This window comes from Octodon degus, unplaced genomic scaffold, assembly GCF_000260255.1.
Source record: "Octodon degus isolate 3935 unplaced genomic scaffold, OctDeg1.0 scaffold00074, whole genome shotgun sequence".
NCBI classification, from domain to species: domain Eukaryota; kingdom Metazoa; phylum Chordata; class Mammalia; order Rodentia; family Octodontidae; genus Octodon; species Octodon degus.
Genome location: NW_004524650.1, coordinates 11,571,983 through 11,589,140, shown reverse-complemented (window position 1 = coordinate 11,589,140; position 17,158 = coordinate 11,571,983). Strand labels below are relative to the sequence as shown.

Here is a 17,158-nt window from a genome sequence, read left to right as displayed (position 1 = left end):
GGCCGGGGCGGGGAGCTGAGGGCCGCGCCCCGCCCCCCCGCCGGGGGAGGGCGCTGGGCCGCAGGTGCACCCGGCGCCGCTGTCCGTCTCCGGGTCGGGTACCGGTATAATCCGCTTCTAGCTTGTTTGAGAGCGTGGACTCTTGGGAGCGGGACTGGAGCTCGAATCTTGTCAGGGGCTTGGAATCCAGGAACATTAGGGTGTTTGCTCGGGAATCCATCACCAGCGCTTACTGGAGGGCTGATGGGGGTTGCTCCTTTCTGTCCCCCCTTCAGTAGGGGTGGGTGTCCCTAGCCGTTAAAGAAATAAGATGTTAATTTTTAAATTGTTTTGAAAGCCTTTTGCAGTGAAGAAGAATTGCTCCGAGGCGAGGGGAGGTGAGGTAGGTCCCCGCTGGATAGAAGAGGCGGGCAGTGAGGGCCCCGCAGCCGGGCGTGGGCCGAGAGCGGAGAAGGACTGCGGGAAGGAGGGAAGGAGAAGGGCGCGCAGGAAGGGAGCGGTCCCGGGGCAGGCGGCGCGGGGGAGCCGGGCTGCGGAGCCCAGCCACAGGCGCAGCTTGAGTCACTCAGGCTCCTACTTGGCGCCTGTTGCTTCTCAGATTTTCCTCCTTGACTTTGGAAAATATTTATTAGGCAAGAAAGCTCTGAGGACATATTTTGAGAGAAACGTAGAAGTCAAGAGCTGCCTTCTGGAAACTTTTCTTGGCAGCTTTAAAAATAAAATTCCGTTCAGGCAGCATTTATTGAGCACTTATACCATGATCTGTGTCGGACATTGAAAGAATCTGGACAGGGAGGGAATTCCCATGTACAGTAATGGTGAGGACTGTTTACTTGTCCACAACCAAGGGACAAGAACCACCGTGACAGTTTGGCTCAGATCTTGTAGATTTTGTTTTATTTATTTTTTGCGGTGCCGGGTATCGAACTAGGGACTTTGTGCTGCCAGGCAGGTACTTATGCTGCTGAACAATCTCGCCTCTTATTTCTACAGTCTATAAATACCTGCCAAACAGCTCAGCTCTGGCAGGTAGGGTTCATCAGTTGACCAAAACACGGTTAAAAATCCGAGTGTGAGGAGAGAACATTAAACTTAGGTGATAAAAATGATCTGGGAACGTTGATTTGGACTATTTGGCTTGTGCATGTTTGGGAGAAGGGAGCCTTTCTGTACAATGACTAGGTAATCCACGGAGCTGGGAAAATAAAATGCTAGCACCTTGAATTGGCATGGTTCAGTTATGTATTTGAACGTTTTTATCTTAGGTTTGTGTCGTTTTTATTGGGGGTGTATGTAGTTGGTTGATTAAAATCGAGCTGATTAGAAGATTGGAGAGAAAGTGTCCCCAGATGACCGCCTCCCCTCCCCGCCTCCTCCACTGCCATGAAGGGCTGTATGATGCAACAAAGTCTTCAGCCATGTTCATAGCTTTTTCTCCTTGCTGTTTTTTCAGCATTTAAAATAAATGGGGAAACGTACCCCCCCCCTTTAAGTTTCATGTTATGTAGAGCATTTAAAAATTCCTTTTAGCAAATTCTGGTGTGTTTCTCATAGTCACATAAGTGACATTGTTCTGGTAGCTCCGGTTTTGGAAATCAGACTTAAATTTATATACTCAAGTATTGTAGGTAAATTTTGCGAAAACTTGGTATTCATAAACAGAAGTTTTCTTCTTTTTTTTTTATTTTTTTGAGACAGTCCAGGCTGGTCTTGACTCCCTGTGCAACTTAGGCTGGCCTTGAACTTTTAGTCTCAGCCGTTCAAGTGCTAGGGCTACAGATACGCATGGCCACACCAGGCTGCACATGTTTTCTTGAACTCTAGTTTGTAAGAGATTTCAGTTCTGTTTAACTGGAGTTGATGTTGACATTCTAAAAAAACCTCAGCAGTTAATATTTATTGAATGCCAACAGTGAGCAAGAAACTGGAGTGTGTGCTGTGGGATTTTAACAAGGAAGGAGAAGATCCCTTGGAATCACAGAGAAAAGATAAGAAGAAAGCTAGAGGACACCAGCAGTTACAGTTGTTCCAGAATTCTGGGTGTTTGGAGTCAGTTGAAAGTGTGTGGGGAGGGGCGCAAACCTAAACTGACTTTAAGAGTGATTAGGGATGTGGTTGTCTTGAAGGGGCACACATTGCAGGAAAGTTGAGATGTGTCTTAGGTTTATAGAAATCAGTACGCTCACCTGACGAGAGCAGCACGTATGACTAACTTAGAGGAAATCTTACCCGCAAGTTAGTGACATTAATCATTTTCCTTAAGACCAGTAGTTCTCTATCTGGTGGTTTTGCCTCACAGTAGACATTTGGCAGGTACCCAGAGACTTTTTGGTTAAAATAGGAAGGAGCAGGTGTTACTCACTTCCAGTGGGTAGCTGCCAAGGATGCTGTTTAAGTTCTTTCACCATACAGGTCAGCCTCCACCCCTAAAGAATATTCCTGTCCAAAATGTCAACAGTGCAGAGGTTGAGAAACTGCCCTGAATATGTGTGAATGCCACCGTGGCATTCTGAGAAAGGAAGTTGTATCTCAGAATGGACCTTAGGGAAGTAGTTCTTGATGTGTGCGGAGGAGGAGCATAGGGGTTAGGGAACCTGTCTAGGAGACCTGTGTTGTACAGAGCCTAACTGGAACAAAGGGGCAGAAGTTGTGGCAGATAGGCTTGGGGGCGGGGGCAGTGTGAGGTAGAGAGTCATGGAATCAGAATTGGAATTTTATTTTATTATTATTTTTTTTTTCGGAACTGGGGATTGAACTCAGGCCCTTGTGCTTGCCAGGGAAGCACTTATTCTACTGAGCCATCTCCCCGGCCCCCAGAATTGGAATTTTAAAGAGGCTTAATCTAACTTGTTTAGTCAATTCTTGACTTGCTACGGAGCTTCTGTTGAAGTACCCAAGTAGCATGGAACTCTGCTATGAAGACATTCCATTAAGTTCTTGGACTTCGTGTGGTGCTGTTATCTGAGCTGAACTCTGCCTGATAGCAGCTTTGTTCCCCCGAGTTGTCCACTGCCATAGGAGAGCCTGGCCCCTCATCCCAAGTAGCTTTTCTAATGTTAGTAGCAGCAGTCCTTCCTGGAACCTGCTTTCTACATGTCCTCTTGGAGAGTCAGGAGTCAAATATGGTGATTGAGATGCGAATAACTAACAAAGTGTGCGCTAGCAGTTGTTCGCTGAGACCTAGGCACAAATGTCCATTTCCTGCAGCTTGAGTTTATAGGTCTCCTTTTCCTTTTCAAGTAACACCTACTGCAGACTCGAGTAGTTTATAGATAGTCCAAACTTCCAGAGATTTCTTGTATGAGCTGCTTCATTCTGCATTTATTGGGCAGATTGTTTTTATTTTTTCTTTCAGAAATTGAGTAGAGGTTTTTTGTTGTTCCTCTGGATTGTTTTTAGTGATACTGGGGATTGGAACTTGGGGCTTTTGTGCTGAACCTACATCCCCAGCCTCACCCCCATCCCTGCTTTCTTTCATTTTTTCTTTCTTAAATTTTGAGACAGGGTCTGGCTAAATTCCTTAGGTAAAATTTGAACTTGCAGTCCTCCAGCCTCAGCCTCCTAGAGTGTTGGGATTAACGGCATGCACACAGCTGAGACTTTTGAATTTTGGTTCTACTTTGTAATCCTATCAGAGAGGACGAAGGATGACTTTTTCTGAAAGCTGCTTTTCTGGGGATGCTGAATCGCAAAGGGAAGTCTCAGAGGTTGACTAGCTCTTTAGTTTGGGGGCCCTGAGAAAACTTTTTTTTTTGGCGATACCAGCAGTTGAACTCTGGACCCTGCACTTGCCAGACAGGCACTTATTCAGCTGAGCTATATCCCTGGACCCGGCATCTACCTCTCACCTGAGGTGCCATTTTGAAATTGTTTGAATCTGTTGCAAGGCTTTAAAATCTATCTTCCCTCATTTGGGATCTTCAGAATTCTGTTTAGACATCTGGAAGAGTGTTTTTAATATTTTATGCAAATCTGAGGCTTGTCAGATCAGAGTTGCTTTTCAGATTTGTGAGGAGGTAGACAAGATAACCGGCAAAACCACAGAGGATTTGCTTCCCCCTGCTTGAGCTTTGTCTGTCTGTCTTTTATTTTTGCTAGTATGCCACAATACTTTGTGACACATTGCGGGAAGGAAAGAGATTGAGGCTTAGGAACTGTTCTTTTTCTCTGAGCTGGACTTTAACTCACCATAGATATAATTTTAGACTTACCTTGGATTTCATACTTCTTCACTGAGAAGACATTGTGAGTTATGATTCCCAGGTGTCTGTTGAAGTAAAAATCCTGATTAGTGGGAGGCCCTCCAGATGTTCTAGATTTATCCAGGAAACTGGATTTAAACCAAGTCCTTGGTTTGTGGTAGCCATCACGCAGTATTGAAGGAATGCCAAAGCAGAATGCCAGCTCTCACAGCCAGTGCGTACAGTGTCTTTGTTATGAATGTCCACTGTGCCTGCCTGGTCCCCTGCTGTTGAGTGTGTACAGTCTGCCGGGTCTCTTAAGCACTGGGCCATGTGGGGACATTGTTTACGTCCTTTGTAGTTGAAGGGTACATTATCAGAAGAAGGGCTGTTCTGTGAGGTTTCTTGAGGGAAAAAATAGTTGAAAACTCTTCTATATTCCACACTTTAAGAGCCTATGTCAGAATTGAGGTCACCTTGGAAAAACAAATTTTTTATTTTTAAAAGAAGTATAGAATGTTAAAGTAAGGGATTCACTCTTGAATTTTATGGATGACAGTATTCAGACATGGAAATAATGTGAGATTACACAATGTTATGGAGAGAGGGCATTACAGTCTGTCTGCCTTCAAGAACAGGAAGGCTAAGAAAGATTTCTCCTCTTTGGAAGTGTGTAAACAGTGAAGTCCCTCAGGTCTTATTTACATAATTGAGCTGAAAGGAGGAGCACACAGTGGAATTTCTAGGTTTACAGATGACAGTAAGCTTTTCTGGATTATGAAATATCTAACCAATAGGGATTTGCTCCAGGGAAACCATACTAGGATGTGTTAGTCATCGGAAGATTTGTAGGTGAGCTTCTCGGTGGGCTAACAGGAGGTGTTGGGTAGTAAGAGGAAATTGCGGAACTACCATAACACAGTGTTTTGTGGGGAGAATCGAAGGAAGAGCTCTGAAGAATACTTGCACCATGTTTTTCAATTTACCATTGCAGATAAATAGGACAGGAAATGCTAAGGTTCATCGAAAAGATTTGGGGGTGGTGCATGCCTGTAATCCCAGCTCTTGGGGGGCTGTAAACAGGCAGATCACTGTGAGTCTGATCTAATAGTGAGACCCTGAACACCCTGTAGACCCCTAAAAATACACACACACACACACACACACACACACACACACAGATTTGGGAAAACTATAAAATGTAATCTTGTTTCCATTGAGCTTTGTCCTGAGTCATGGGCACTTCACTCTATGAAAGATGCTAATGTGTATATGCCTTCCAAGTATATTACTGCTACAGTGTGAGCTCTATGAGGACAAGATCCTTGCCTGTCCTTTTCTCTGGTAAAAAGGTTAGCATTTCCCCAGTGTCTGGAAGGAGTTGGTGGAGAGGCTGTGTTTTTGAAGCCTCTGAAATGCCTAGGATAGAGATGTAGGAAGTCTTGTGGACGTACATAATTCCAGTATTTATTCCACCTGAATGTGGCCCTTATCTGCCTCTGTGTTCCTGTTCCAGTCCTGTCAGTGTGGCAAAGGCAGGAACATGCCTGTCTTGTTCCCACTGATTTTCTCTGCCTGTGTATGTGGCAGACCCTCCATAAATTTTAGTTGTTGAATGAAATGAGACACGTTTACCTTGAAGCTTTTTAACATGTAAATTCAGGACAAATGTAAAGAAATGAACGTCTTCTGCTTAAGCAGCAGGCTGGGGAATGTTTTTAAAATGTGTTCAGACCCTTGTGCATGCCTCTGAATCAGAATCTCTGGGCAGAGTTTAATTTTGTTTGTTTGATTGTTTGTTTGTGACATAGTTCATGCTGGCCTTGAATAGACAATAGCCCAGGCTAGCCTTGAACTCCCAGTGATTGTCCAGGCAGAGTTTAATTTTGAAAAATCTCCTGTCTGCCCCACATGACTCTGATGTCCATCCAAGACTGAAGGCCACAAGACACCTTTAAAAAGGTACTGAAGCATTTGTGGCTAACAAGCCCGTATTGGTGATTTAAGACAAAGAACTCAGAGGAGACACCAGATTCCCTAGAGTAGTGGCGTTGAACCTGTAGCACAGTGGGCCATTTCTATCTTTGAAAGCTCTAAAAGGCTCACATCACTACTCCAGAAGGTGACCACCAAGCCAGCAGGTGGCCCACAGTGGCCCTTGGTGCCTCATGAGGTGGTGCATTTTGGACAGCATGGGGACTTGCAGCACATGCTTGGGCGTTTGTGTTCGCAGTAGGTCTGTGATGGCAGTTTCTCCAGCCTGTGGAAAAAAATGAGAAGAATAAGTATAAAGCAGCAGGCTGTTCATGTCTGATTCTAGTGCTAGGTTTGTTCATTTTTAGGAGTCTTTTTAAATCTTGAGTTTTATTTCCTCCTTTTTGGGTTTTTGTTTCCTTTTTTTATGAAAGGATGGTAATGGGTTGTTTGTTGGTGTCATTTCTTGTTTTCACATTTTAACCTGGCAATTTTATGAAAGTCTTTCTCTTTGAAATTTTACTGGCCTGTGCAATAAAGTATCAGAATTACCACTGCTCTGATGTTAAATCCTCTGGTTGACACCTGCTATAGGGAAAGGCACACAGATGTGGTGTTAAATTCCATTGAGAGAGTTTCTTAAAGACTGAATTTTTCCTCCTCAGTTTGCTGATAATAGGGATGTCGTCAGAGAAAATCGTCCCTCTCCCCAGCAACACATAAATCCTATGGCTGAATCTTAGCATCAAAAGATGGGCAGAACTGCAGTGAGTTCTAGAGAGCAGTGGGGAGGAGTGTGTGAGACGCCCTTCTCTGAAACAGTGGCAGCCCCTCTTGGTTTCACTGTGGAGACAGGGCAGAGCCATCAGAGGAGGCAGACATGCCGTCAATCAAAGTTGTCTTTACTGATTGTTCTGAGCTCAGTTTGAGAAGTGCTGGAAAGATGAAATTCTTGTGGAATGGCCCTCTTGACGAGTGCAGGGGCACTGTGCTGAATGAGCTTGTCAAATTGGTGTATTCTCAGATTTGCCATTTTTTAAACTTAGCAGATCAAGAAATAGTTGAACAACTTATGAAATACTCAGTTATTAATAATAAAAGCTGTTAAACATTTACTGATTATCTACATCTATGCTCTGGAATGTACACCTGTTTTATTTAATCTTCAAAGCAATCCTAAGTGAAAGGCAAACTTGCATCCACTTTACAGATGAGAAATTAGGCTGGAAAGGTTATATAATTTACAAACACATGACAGAGATACTGTAGAAGGAAGTAGAACTTGAAACTAGCATTGTTTTACCTCAAAGCCCATTCCATACTGTACTTATTTTTCTCTCCACTTTAATATTTAGTAATATTTTCTGTTCAGTGAAACAGAATCAGTCATGTGGTGCCGCATGACTCTTTAGTGGTACCTAGGTGTGCAAGATTCTAAGGCATTCTTGCCATGTCACAGTGCTTTTAGGAAATACCAACCTGGAGTCCCAGTTGGGTGAACATTTATCTTAGAATTGAGATGGTAATTTCAAATTGCTTAGTTGTATGGTGTTTCTCCAGCCCTCTTTTTTTTTTTTTTTTTTTTGTAATTTTTATTTTTTTTTTTTTTTTTTTTGGTGTAACTGGGGATTGAACTCAGGCCCTTGTGCTTGCCAGGCAAGTGCTTATTCTACTGAGCCATCTCCCCAGCCCCCAGCCATCTTATTTTTATCACTAGTATTGTTAGAAAACTATCATAGTACACAGATTGGACCCTATACCATTTGTTCTACTTAAGTATGTTATGTAAATATGTAGCCCTTTATTAAGGAATTGTATCTAAGTTGAATGTTATAATAAATGGTTGTTGAATAAATGCCATAACAAATATCTACAATAAAAACAATCATTTCCCATGTTCCCAAAGTAAAAAATAATATGTATCTATATCATATTCAGAATCTGTTTTGTTTATGTACTTTTATACTGAGGTATATTCATTTCAGTGAAGTGAATTCTACCCTTAATATTTTATTCTTGGGGCTGGGAAGATAGTTCAGTGGCACAGCGCCTGCCTAGCAGGCTCAAGGTCCTGAGTTCAATATTGGTCTGAAAAAATAAACAACAATGTGTTTTTCATAAGAGAGAGTAAATTGGGAAGTAGGCTGTAATTATGCATCTAGTACAGCTGTACCCCCTATTTTTGCACATAAAAGGGAAATGTTTTATATAACATTCTTTTGCTTAGTTCTATATTATTTTCCCTACAATTTATTTGTTACATGGTAAATCATGGTAAAATCTATAGCTAATGTAATTTATTTATTTTTATTCCTTTGCTGTGCTAAAGATCTGACCTCAAGCATGCTAGGCAAGCACTGTACCATGGAGCCAAGCCATACCCTGTTGGTCTGCAGCCCGGCAGACTTTTTTTTTTCAGTGGTGGTAGTGGTCGAGAGTTTCACACTGAGCTATATCGCCAGCCCTTTTTGTTTTGAGACAGAGTCCTTGCATTGCCCAAGCTGGGTTCAAACTTAGAATGTTCCTACTTCAGCCTCCCCAAGTGATGGGATTACAGGCTCAAGCACAGCTTGGTGGGTTCTGTGCCAAGCAGAACCTTTGTAGCCACACCCATCTAGTCATTTACCAAGCAATACCTGAAGTGGGGGTCATGGGATACACTTTGTATCCTACAGTGCTTCACCTCAGCATAGGACGATGAGCAGCCAGTTATGTGAGCTGAACTAGAAAAAGGAGGCCCTGTCTAGAGAGGGTGTGCATAGCAGTTGGGAGTTGCTCTGGGAGAAGGAGGGCCCCATCAGATGCTTAACTGCAGCCTAAGCCTGTGCGCTTTGGCCTGTAGGACTGGGTAGTTCTGTGAGTGGTCTGGAGAATGAACGGAAGCGTAGCATTTGCATAAAAGCACAGTGAACTTGATTGTGTCCCTTTTGTGCCCTCCTCACACACATGGCAGAGCAGGACAAAACCCCAGTACTTGCGTTGATGACAGTTTCTAGCCTTTCAGTTCAGGATACAGCATTATAGCTGTAGTGGCTGCATTGGAAGAGACTCTGCTGCCACAAGCTCAGAACTTGGCAGAGTGTGAGTTCAGGGGGGAACAGATGGGCCCTGTGGCAGGATGACAAGAACCACTTGCAGCTGAGTAGAAAGCAGTTTCTCAGGAAGTAGGGGAGGATTTGGTTCTATCTTCAAATTGTTTTCTGGGTAAATAGGTGAGGAAGAAAAGAGACTCAGTGAATAAGTATGTATGTATTTTTAGTTTATATTTGGAGACAGGGTCTCCCTAAATTGCCTAGGTTGGGCCGGAACTTGGAATCCCTCTGCCACAGCCTCCCTAGGAGCTAGCATTACAGGTTTGTGCTCCCACACCTGGTGTGATGAGTATTTAGAAATGGCACAGAATCTGTGGAAAGGGCAGTAAATGCTCTCCCTTTTCTACTCCTGGTGCATTCGTGTTAATTCATGTTGTGGCTTCTGGAGAAAGGAACTGGAATGAAAAAGGAGAGAGGATTTGGGTCAGAAAAGAGCATATGGAGTGAGGAAGAGGAAAGGGGGTCCAGAGCCAAAAGTAAACCAAAAAGGCTGAAAATATTTGTAGTGTGAAAAGTGCACTGTGTTGAGTACAAATCACTCCTTCCCCGTGCTCCCACCCCTGCGTCATAACAGCAAGCGGATGTGTATAGCACTTTCCAGGGCTTTCCCCCTCCTGTGCTGTGGTGACATTGGCCTCTTTTGCCCTCTTGGGCACCCTGCTTGAAGAACAGTGTTTCAGCCTCATTCTCCCCATTTGGTGGGTGTTCTTGCTTAGGACAAAGTCTCATCCCTATCCTGGAGCAGACCAAAACTCCTGTAGTCTTATCTGGTCTTGGAAATGATATGGTTGAGATACTGTGTGTTGTATGTATGCCCTCATCAAAAGAGAAGAGTGTGGTGATCACGGTGTTTTAACAGCGCTCTCTACTAGCCAAGTGCAGAATCCCGGCCTGAGAATCAGAACTTTTTATTCTGTCAATCATCCCAAGTACCTATTGCATTGCTTCTGGAATTTCAGAGTTTTGGGGGAAAGAAACCTTTTGATGCATCGTCAGATTTTATTCCAGTCTCTAGGACTGACATGGCGTGAAGGGAATGATGACTTTCCAACTGGTGTGATTTTAGGTATCTAACACTTTGATTGCTTTTAGAATAAATGCATTTTGAACTTTGTACTTATTAGTTTATTACAATAAGAATCTTTGTCATTCTCTCTTAGAAGCTGAGTTGCAGTATTGAGAGGACAGTGCAGGCTTCCTTGCCCTGTTGTTGGAAAGAAGGAAAATTCTTCACATTCCATAACTTGGCCTTCCAGGGAGTCTAGTCCACAGATGGAAATCTGGGAAAATCCTGTCGGGAAGTCAATCTTATAATCTTCACACTAGTCTGGGGCATTATGGCTCAACCAGTTGTACAAGAAGTCTTCTTTAACTGTCTTTAAAAAAAAAGCCCAGTCCTACCAGGTTACTAATCTGGAAGTAATAGTAGGAAGTGCTTAGGAGCAGTTCAGGTGTGCCAGGCGCGGTGTGGAGCTTTACATAATCTGCTCCATTACTTCTCACAGTAACCCTGTTTTGTAACAGAATAAACTGAGGCCACATGTCCAGTCTGGCTGTGCATCCCAGTTACCATATAAATAGCCAAGTGATTCAAGATCCCATGGTTTGCATAGTATGAGTGCAGAAAGTTATGGTTTGAACCTAATGAGGGCTTTGTATCTGTGTATCATTTGATCTTTTTAGTCATAACAACAATCAAATTCTTTTTTCTGTATTTAGGACAGGGTCTACAGGGTCTCACTATATAGATGGAACTTATAGTAATTCTCCTGCTTTCAGTCTCTCAAGTGCTGGGATTACAGGCTTGCCCCACCACTCCCAGTCTCAATCACCTCAGCAAGCCCTGGGGGTGGGGCCGGGGACCACTGGCCACTGCGTCTGCCTAAGCAGGTGCTTTAGTCCGCTGAGCTGTCAGGCCGGCCCAACAATCACAAATTTCCTTTAGAAACTTTTTCTGCTTTGCACTCTGAACTGTATTCCCCAGCCCTTTTAAAATGGTTTGAAAGTCTGCTAAAGTGCTGCACCTTATCCTGCTGGAGTGCTGGGATTACAGGTGTGTGCCACTGGCCAAATTTCGTATCCATTTTTTAAAGGCAGAATCAGAGATTGGTAGAAAAAAGATTAGACCCCTTCCCTAATACTTCCTCCCCAAACCAATGTGCAAATGAAGACAGTTTCCACCTAGGAAGAGACAGCTAGTTTGAGGGCCTGCCTTGGAAGGCTGCTGAGACACTAGGCTGGTGGTGAAAGCGCTATAGTTGGAAGGATTTTCTTTTTGGGGGGGGGCTGGCTCAGAATGCCTCAGGGCAGGTTTGGCTGGCTTAAGTTGTGGGGATTGAACCACAGCAACCTGAGCCTGACTGCTTTGTTGAAGCAGCCACTTAAATAACTGAGCTAAGGGGCAGGCCCCCTGTAGTTGGAACCTTATGGCCGTGACAGCCTTCGTCCTTGGCACCAGACTTGTTTTCAAGAGCACAAAACCGATCTTGATTCCCTTTTACCTGTATAAGGAGTATGTCTGGTGAGCTCCCAAGAACACTTTTAAGGCTGCGATTTGTAGTTGATAGAGCCCTGGGAGGAAGATCTGAGATTTGGGACTTGGAGCGTTGGTCCTGGTGTGTGACATTGACCTTGTCATCTGCACATTGGCCTTGTCATCTGCTATGCACAAGGGGTAGGGGTAATAGCGGAAATGCATTGGCTTGGTGCAGTTATATGACAGCATTTTGTTAACAAAGACCACATGGTTTAGGCAGTGACCTTTGTGAGCCCTGTGGTGTATTTTCCATGGGCGAGAGGGGAGGGTTTGCGCCGAGCTGAGCTCGTGCTGTGCAGCCTTCTTACCTGGGTTATGGGGTGGACCAGAGTGTAGGTGTCGACTCCATTTCTCGCCCGAACTCCTCCTTGGTTTCTCTCCCTCCTACATTGGGCTGGCCTCCAATCTGCCGACAAAGTGCTATTTGTTATAAGGGTGAAGCAGCCGATTCTCTGGGCAGCGGCACTGTGGCTGCAGGCAGTTACTGTAGTTCAGAGCAGAAAGCCGTTCCCAAGTAGGAGGGACGCTGACGGGCTTGTGCCTTAGAGCTTTGTACATTGATTTTTTGAAGGAAAAAAGGAAAGTGAAAAGATGGCTTCTCAATAGAAATATTATGAAATTCCCTTCATAATAAGGCAAAATTAAGGAGAAAGAACTTTCAGAAATTGCTGTTCATTACTTTGAAAACAAATGATACTTCCCTTTTTGTTGTTTTTGAGAAAAATCAAATGCTTTTTGAACCTTTTCTGTGGCGTGCACTCAGTAGGATGAGAAACAAAAGTTAGTGGCCACGGCTCGCATATTGGCACCTTTTTGTGGTTCTTAGTGGGCCATTTTTCTGTGTTTTATTTGTACCTCAGCTATGAAGGTGGGGTTCTTCATGTCCCATTTCAAAGATTACGGAAGGGAGGCTAAGTGTGTTCAGATAACCAGGCCAGGGTTGCCATGCAGTAAGTAACTAAGCTCTGAGTCTGTCTTTTTCTCCTCCACAATGTAAAGGATAAGTGAGAAATCCCCCTGCTGTCCTGGGGAGTGCCTGGCCAGAAGTGCAGGAACCCACTGGGGTGTTTATAAGTTTATTACATTTCAATTAAAGGTTGACTTAAAAACTTTATCTGGAGGAGGGAAGTAGTGCCCCTGCTTTGAAGGGGAAACCATGTGTAAAGAGTGATACGGTTCACATTGTGCAGCATATGCTGGGTTCTTTTTTTTTTTTTTTGGCAGAACTGGGGATTGAACTCAGCCCCTTGAGCTTGCCAGGGAAGCACTTATTACGCTGGGTTCTTGAGGAAACTAAATTTTTTTGGACTTCTTCCCAGAGAAGGAAAGACTTTTTTTTTTTTTTTTTCTTATTTGTTGTTGTCATTTTGAGATAAGGTCTTGCTATGTACTTCAGGCCAGCCTTGAACTCACTGTGTAGCCCAGGTTGGCCTCCAACTCCTGGGTGCTGAGATTATAGGTGTGCATCACCATACCTAGCAGGAGAGAGTGATTTTGGTGGTAAATATCAGGGATAATTTGAGCAGGGTTAATTTAATGTAATTCTGCCAATTGATTGGCTTGGGAGCGACCCTAAGAGATGAGCCTTGGGTGGGTCTGGGTGGGTCATGGGGTGCTATATGTGGTTCCTGGCCTCTGCTGCCTGTTCCCTTGCCCTGCCTCCCGACTACATGAACTAAGTGTCTCTGTTGGGTGTCTGCCTTCCCACCCTGATGAGCTCCCCTGAAATTCTGAGTCAAATTAAGTCTTCCCTCTAAAGTGTGGGTGTCATGTATTATATCCCAGTGACAGGAAAGCTGAGACAGAGCCTCAAAGGATGAGTGATGGTGGTCAGTAGCAAATTTGGGGGGAACTGAGGGATTAAAGATGGGGCAGCCGCATGGAGACAGAAAAGCAGGTGCTGTTGTTGGGAAGTGGCACTGTGACAGGCTGTGGATGGAGGAAGAGCAGGGGCCAGAGCGGCCCTTGGGACGGGTTTCAGGGGGCCGAGAAAGTCCTGGTGAGGACTTTGGATTGCATTTGATTGCCTTTGAACAAGTGGTACCCCTTAGAGGTTCTTAAGAAGGGAAACAATTTTCTCTGATCTGCTTCTTTAGCAGTTCTGGTGGAGGGTGGAGTTGAATTCCATAGGAGGGGTATTCTCCACTGGGTGGCACCTAAGGGTCCCCTGGGAGTTTCTTAATGTTACAATTCCAAGAGTGCAGCCCTTATTCCTCTGATGCTTCAGATCTAGAGTAGAGCCTGGGAAATCCACTCACACACGCACAGTACTGGGGATTGACCCTAGGACCTTTACACTGAGTGACATCCCTAGTGCTAAAGAGTTCAGTTGCCCCGGGTTTGAGCTTGGGATCATCCTACCAAGGCCTCCTAGAGTGCTTGGGCTATAGGCATGTGCCCCTGCAGCCTGGGAAATTGAAGAAGGCCTGCATGTGTGCGGCAGCCTGGTGTGGGAAGGATGTTCCATTAGGAGTCTTGGCTGAGGCTAATATTGAGTTTGTCGTTGCCATGAGAGGGGCCAGTCATCAAACCTAGGGACAGATCTATTTAGGGTTTATGGTTCGCTCTTAAATTCCGTATGAATAAGCAATCGTCTCAAAGCAGTAGTCGCATGCCACTGACTGAAGTTTTTCATATTTATTTTCCCCGTTCATATCAAGAAAGTATTAAGGCTCTGATCTTTAAACCTTTTGCTGAATTTCTTTTCTCTTTACTAAGATATGAGTGGGGTATACCCCAGCATGCTGGAGGCTGAGGCAGAAAGATTACTCGGAGTTTGAGGCCAGCCTGGGCTGCGAAGTGAGCTTAAGGCTGGCCTGAAATGCATAGTGAAACCCTATCTCAAAAAGACCAAAAAAAAAAAAAAAATGTAATTCACTCTTCGCAGTCTATCTTTCTTGACAGTCTCTCAGCAAGAGAACTCTGAGGTTTACTGCATAGGATTTAATCCAACTGTTGCTGCTAGCCATAGAACCACTGGAAAGTTATTTAACTTTTTATAAAATGAAGGCGCAGTGGTATTTACCTGCTTGGGTTAGTTGTGAGGATAATTCTATAAAATACATATGAGAGTTTCTGGCACACAGTGAACACTCAGATGTTAACTGCTGCTGCTGTTGTCATTAATGGTACAGATGCCCAAGCAGGGGTGGGGGCACCAAAGTGCTCCAGCAGCCGGACACGCCAGGATTTCAGGTTTAACTGCAGTGTGGGCCCTGTTTGGGGGTTTGTTTGGGCACCTGGTCTCTAAAAGGCTCGTCATCATTGCCCAAAGGTATTCCTTCCCGGTAGTTCCCACATATTGAGAGCTCTGTTTTAAAAGTAAAATTGTACAAATTGCATTTGAGAGGAGAGAGGGTGACATATTAGGAAGCCTTAACTATGCATTGTCCCTTCTTTCAGGTTTATTTTCCGGAAACATGCTATTCTATGTAATCTAGCCTGAGAGCATATAGTTCAGTCCACATCCAGGAAAGATGCTTTCCTTATGCGTTGGCTGCAGAATTGTTACTTCATTTCTTCAGTCTCTTAGGAGCTACATGATGCTCAGTTCCAGGACCCAGCTTGAGCTAGGTCTCTTTCCCCACGTGTTACGAACCTCTCTTACTCCGGTCTTGACTTCTACATCAACCGCTAACTTCTAAAGTACAATATTTTGCTGGAAAGATAAACAGTTCTAGCAAGGGAGAAACTATTTCTCAACATTAAAGAAATTAGAAATTATAATTTATGCTTAAAAAAATACTGCTAGCCCAAGTTTGAGCTCTCTGCTTTCCCCCTTCGGTGTCGTTCGTGTGTTTGCAAACCATTCTCATGACCTTCTGCCTGTGCGGCATACTTGTAGTGGAGCCAGCTTAGACATACTCCACTGACTTTTTCTCTGACCTCCAAAATTTAGCCCTTGAGCCCCTTTTTTCCTTTGGGTTTTGTAACCAAATCTTTTTGTTGAAAGGAGTATTATTTCCTGTGGAACTTTCCTTAGGATATATAGCTTGGTAGAATGATACTGTGTGAAGTACAGACCTTAGATCTTAAAATGTGTTAGGACAGGGTCTTGCTATGTTGCCCAGACTGGTCTCAAACTTGTGGGCCTCCCATCTCAAGGCCTTCTGTGTGGCTGGGACTACAGACGTGTGCTACCCCGGCTGCATCCAAGTTGCTTTTGCTTACTTAGTTCATTCTTGGCAGTTCTGCGCTAGAGGTGGTTACTACCTATTGGACGTCCTCAGCCCCTCCCTACACATTAAAAGGAACACAAAACTTCAACTGAACCTGTTGTTTTTCTCCATCTCTCTGTTAACTTAAGTCCATTGGTTCACCCTCATTTGCCCTTTTCACACCTCACAAATTAGTGTTAGGTGCAGACTTGATTATCATAGTGTGAGTGACGCCTAAGTGACTTGAGTACAGATTGAATACTTCCTCCTTGTGGCATTTCTCTTCATCATAGTGTAGTAAGTGTGCCCAGCGTCTGCATTGCTGTGCGGTTCTTGTACCCATGTAGGTCTGAGCTGATTTAGCTCTCCTGATGTGTAGACACTGAGTCCACTGCTTCAGCAAGATCAGACGGCACACAGGACTTATTGCATTCCCCTCCTTCACTGATTTACTCCTGTGGAAACCTTGAAGTACAGGATTCTGTGGAAGCAGCTCAACTTCCTGGTGTTTCCATTACATAAATATCTTGTCTGTCCTTTTTTTTTCCGGGCAGGGGGTTATTTTTGGTTTTTGTTTCATCTCACAGGGTCTCACTACATAGTTCAGGCTGGCCTTGAATTCCCTATGTAGCTTATGCTGGCCTCTAATTCACAGCGATCCTCCTGTCTCAGCCTCCTAAGTGCTGGCGCCTTTTCTTTGTAATATTTATTCAGCAGTGAACAGCAGGCTGTGCATCTTTTAATCTCCAGAAGGTTTGGGTCTGTTGCCCCTGAGACTAGTAGTTAAATTCTTGCTACAAAAAGGAAAATCTTGGGGCTGGTGAGATGGCTCAGTGGTCTAAAGCACCTACTTAGAACAAGCTTAGCAAAGCACAAAGCACAGGGACTGCAGTTCATTCGCCCCAGCGCCACATGCCAGCCAGCCCTGCTGCCCCCAGGTGGGCTGAGCTGGCCACACACACACAAAAATAAATAAATTAATTTTAAAAAAATTAAAAAAAAAAAGCAGAGGTAGAAAAAGGAAAATCTTTCAACTTTTGTCCTACTATTTTCCTTTTGCCTTGTACATGGCCTGGTACCTCATAAACTTTCACACTAGAGAAAGCAAACCCAATGCGGGTGTCCTCTTGAAGGTAAAATATTTGGTTAAATGTATTTTTTTTTTTTTTTCAGCAAAACCGGGGATTGAACTCAGGCCCTTGCGCTTGCCAGGGAAGC

At 44.1% G+C, this 17,158-nt stretch overlaps 1 protein-coding gene across 2 annotated transcripts in view; it reads left to right on the top strand.

Annotated features, from left to right (window-relative positions):
* The first annotated feature begins 110 nt into the window (after window positions 1–110).
* Lrrc8d (leucine rich repeat containing 8 VRAC subunit D) overlaps window positions 111–17,158 on the top strand; it is a 125,056-nt gene continuing 108,008 nt past the window's right edge. For both annotated transcript variants that reach the window (XM_004635742.3, XM_023720312.1), the window contains exon 1: window positions 111–382. The gene's annotated coding sequence lies outside the window, so the exon portion shown is untranslated. The remainder of the gene's footprint in view (window positions 383–17,158) is intronic.